The following is a 4,986-nucleotide window of genomic DNA, read 5'->3' as shown; positions in this document are numbered from 1 at the left end:
AAAAACATACACACAACATACCATACATGCCTGACGACAGAGGTGGGTCTTAAGGAGCTTACGAAAGGCAAGGAGGAATAGAATAGAATAGAATAGAATAGAATAGAATAGAATTCTTTACTGGTCAAGTGTGATTGGACACACAAGGAATTTATCTCGGTGTATATGCTCTCAGCGTACATAAAAGAAAATATACATTTGTCAAGAATCATGTGGTACAACACAATGATTGTCATAGGGGTCAAATAAGCAATGAAGAAACCATCAATATTAATAAGAATCTTAGGATACAAACAACAAGTTCCAGTCATACAGTCCTAGGTGTGAGAAAAAGGATGAGAGGAATGATGAGAAAAAACTAGTAGAAATAGAAGTGCAGACTTAGTAAAAAGACAGTGTTGAGGGAATTATTTGTTTAGCAGAGTGATGGCGTTTGGGGAAAAACTGTTCTTGTGCCTAGTTGTCTTGGTGTGCAGTGCTCTGGGGTGATGTTTTAAGGGTAGGAGTTGAAACAATTGGTGTCCAGAATGTGAGGGGTTGGTAAATATTTTCACCACCCCAAATCTGCCAACTGGCCTCTGTGATTCAATTGGGATATGATGATGATGATGATGATGATGATGATGATGATGATGATACTACTACTACTACTACTACTACTACTACTACTAATAATAATAATAATAATAATAATAATAATAGTTGGAAGGGACCTTGAAGGTCTTCTAGTCCAACCTCCTGCTTAGGTAGGAAACCCTACACCACTTCAGACAGATGGTTATCCAATTTCTTGTTAAAAACGTCCAGTGTTGGAACATTTACAACTTCTGGTGGCAAGCTGTTCCACTGATTAATTGTTCTGACTGTCAGGAAATTTCTCCTTAGTTCTAAGTTGCTTCTCTCCTTGATTAGTTCCCACCCATTGCTTTTTGTCCTACCCTCAGTTGCTTTGGAGAATAGGTTGGCTCCCTCTTCTTCTTTCTTCGTCTAAACATCTAGTCTTTCCCAGTTATCCCCAACCAACAGCTCATTTTTGGCTGGAGGTGATGGAGTTTCATGCCAGCAGTTGCAGAAGGCTGATCTAATCTGATGCTGACAACCATGGAAAGCCACCTCTCTGAACCTTGTTAAACCAACACGGGTGCTAAAGTTCACATCCCTGGTGCTGGAGCATAGGATGCAATCACTGTATGCCAGTTGAAGCCTCATCAGTCACACCTTGTTCCTTCATAGCAAAGTGGGGAGTTGTTAGTCACTTGCAACAATAGATTATCTTGTCCATGGAAGCTATAATTTGGAGTGTTGACAATGTTTAGCTCAGCGATGGTGAATCTTTGGCTTCTTGCGTGCCAAAAATGGGACCGAGTGCGTATGGCAGGAGGTTATTAATGCAGATGTTTAATGATTTAATACTCTAGAGCAGTGTTTCCCCACCTTGGCAACTTGAATATATTTGGACTTCAACTCCCAGAATTCCCCAGCCAGCAAATGCAAATCCTAGGTCTAGAAAGCTTAGAACTACGTCGCCTAAAACACGATCTAAGTATTGCCCACAAGATCATATGCTGCAACGTTCTACCTGTCAATGACTATTTCAGCTTCAATCGCAACAACACAAGAGCACGCAACAGATTCAAACGTAATAATAACCGCTCCAAACTTGACTGTAAAAAATATGACTTCAGCAACTGAGTTGTCGAAGCGTGGAACTCATTACCTGACTCAGTAGTGTCAACCCCTCACCCCCAACATTTTCCCCTTAAACTATCCACGATTGACCTCTCCAGGTTCCTTAGAGGTCAGTAAGGGGCGTGCATAAGTGCACCAGTGTGCCTTTCGTCCTCTGTCCAATTGTCTCTCCTTATCTCATTTATATTTTCTTCCTTTCAAATATGTTCACCTATACTTTTATATCTTTTCTTCTATTCTTTTCTTTACTTATATTATTACATATCTTTCTCTTCAAGGTGTATATATGTATTGGACAAAATAAATAAATAAAATAAATAATAAAATAAAGTCCAGATATCTTCAAGTTGCCAAGGTTGGGAAACACTGCTCTAGACAAAGAGGTCAACTGCCTGAGATTCCCCAAGACTTAAGTATTGTGAGAAGCTTAGCAGGACTTTTTGCTCCTGCAGGAACTGAGGGATGACAAGGAAGAGACTTATACAAAAATATTTCCTTTAAAGCCTTAGAGAAGCATGAAAGATCAGCTTTCTCCATTTGTCTCTTTAAAGGGACATTTGATATCTGCTGGAATCCCACATTTTCCTCTGTGTATGTTCTTTAAAAAAAATATTTTTATTGGTTTTGCACATTTGACAATAACATAAAACAAACAGTCAGTCGGGTGCATGTGCCCATCACCCGACTGACAATACACACCACCACCAATTGCGGGCGTTCAAATATTTACTAATTTATGTTCTTTTTTTCCCCTTAGCTCTAATTTGCATTTGTTTACTATTCAAAGAGTGATTGGAGTTTATTTTTCACGTTTTCGTCACATATTCTACTCAACATATAATCTTTCATCTTATTCCGACGTACCATCAGCTTCTCCAATTTATTTTCATCCAAATTGTTTAATCTTATTTTCATGATTTCAAAATGAATGTGATCCACCATGTACCAGTACCAATTCTGTAATGTCCATTTTTTAGACTCTTTCCACCCCAATACCACTACCGCTTGAACGCTTTCCAATGCTGCAGTTTTTATTTCTTTGAAGTCTCTTAATTCTCTTTAACTAATATTGCTATTTCTTTTGTAATTATCCACTTAATATTTAACGTTTTATTTGTTTCATTCTGCACTTCCTTCCAAAATTTCTGAACTTCGACACACTTCCAGAACATATGCATAAAGATTCCTTTCTTTTTGCAACCATGCCAACAATTACCTTTCCCTTTCCTCTGGAAGTGTGAAAGTTGTGCTGGTGTATGTTCTGTCTGGGTGCCCCCAGACCTCAACACCAACTGGAAAAAACAGCCAGACACGCTGGTAAAAGCAAAAGTACTTTATAGCTTGAAAAATAAACACAGAGAAAAACCTGTTCTTCCCCACAGGCAGGTTATGAGACTTTACAGCAGAGTCCTGATGTCCAGACAATACAGCAGCCTTCTTGCTGGCACACCCACCACTGTAGAGAATAAGACCCCCCACCTTTCCCCCCCAAGGTTTCAGTATTCAAAGTCACAAACCAGAATTCCAAGACGCCAAAGAGCACAGCCAGGTCCCAGGACTCCCAAAGATAATACTCCACAAGCCAGGAAGGGTGGGTCTGCCTTTTAGCCTTTCCAGAGAGCACCACACCCAAACCCAGCTGTTGCCTCTTTAGTGCTGAAAGTACCTAGCTAATTGGTCCCTTCTTTGTGTTGCTCTTCTCTGTCGCAGATCGATTATTGCTTGTGCATTTTCCTCTAAAGAATCCAGGCTGCTTGCTGGGGAGAGCTCCCTCTCGGGGGCCTCTGGCTGTTCCCCCTCTTCCTCAGCCTGAGAGTCCTCCTCCTCGTCTGCCTGCACCTCCTGTTCCTCATCCTCCCCCTCTGAGCAGGAAACCGACAGAAGATCAGCCGTTCCCTGAGGGGCCTCGGACGGAATCACAACAGTGTATAGTGCCATTTATGTAAAATTTTCCTTCTCATCTCTCTAACTCTTGTATTCTTAGTTTTATATATGTTTTCTACTATTTCTTTCATTTCTCTTTCATCGATGTGTATGTTCTTGATAACGCAAGGGTTCTGCACACGCCTTAACAGTACTGCAGGATACAACTGCTAACTGCAGAATTTGGCAGTTCAAATCCCAACAGGTTCAAGGTTGACTCAGCCTTCCGTCCTTCCTAGGTGGGTTAAACGAGGACTCAGATTGTTGAGGGCAATATGCTAATTCTGTAAAACTGCTTAGAGAGGACTGCAAAACACTGTAAAGCAGTATATAAATCTAAATGCTATTGCTACTATCAAATCCCTACTCAGTCCAGAGGATCTTTTTAGAAGGAATTATGTAAAATGGAAGAAGTCCAGAAAAGAACAGCTAGGATAATTTACGAGACTGGAGATATGTTGATTTACTGAGAACATTGATTTGATTTAACCCCGAGAAAAGAAAGCTATGGAGAAGCTTGTTCTATTTAGTATCTGAAGAATTACATAAATGAAGGTCACAACTGGTTGTCTTTTATCCTAGGATGCAGGGCGTGAATTACAAAAATAATAATTCCAGTTGAATGTTTTCACTGGTACCAGCAATTAATAATGGAGTCAGTTAAGCAAAGAGACGAGAGGTGCTTTTATTATGTTCAAAGAGAGTCTGGATGGTTATCTGAGAAGGATAATTTTAGAAACATAGAAACATAGAAGACTGACGGCAGAAAAAGACCTCATGGTCCATCTAGTCTGCCCTTATACTATTTTTTGTATTTTATCTTAGGATGGATCTATGTTTATCCCAGGCATGTTTAAATTCAGTTACTGTGGATTTATCAACCACGTCTGCTGGAAGTTTGTTCCAAGGATCTACTACTCTTTCAGTGAAATAATTTTTTCTCACGTTGCTTTTGATCTTTCCCCCAACTAACTTCAGATTGTGTCCCCTTGTTCTTGGGTTCACTTTCCTATTAAAAACACCAGGTCCCTCCTGGACCTTATTTAACCCTTTTGACATATTTAAATGTTTCGATCATGTCCCCCCTTTTCCTTCTGTCCTCCAGACTATACAGATTGAGTTCATGAAGTCTTTCCTGATACGTTTTATGCTTAAGACCTTCCACCATTCTTGTAGCCCGTCTTTGGACCCGTTCAATTTTGTCAATATCTTTTTGTAGGTGAGGTCTCCTTTTATTAGGGTTCTGGCGAGGGGAATAGACTTGGTGAACCAAAAGGTATATTTTAAAGTATATAAAGGAAGATTCAAGTTGCTAAAAGTATTGGTATTGGAGTGAGGTGGGGGTGTGAAATAAAGTTTTGGACCCAAGAAAAC

The sequence above is a fragment of the Erythrolamprus reginae genome, chromosome 11, assembly GCF_031021105.1.
Source record: "Erythrolamprus reginae isolate rEryReg1 chromosome 11, rEryReg1.hap1, whole genome shotgun sequence".
Lineage (NCBI taxonomy): Eukaryota > Metazoa > Chordata > Lepidosauria > Squamata > Dipsadidae > Erythrolamprus > Erythrolamprus reginae.
The sequence above is the reverse complement of the archived record's forward strand: the minus strand, read 5'-3'. Positions refer to the sequence as shown.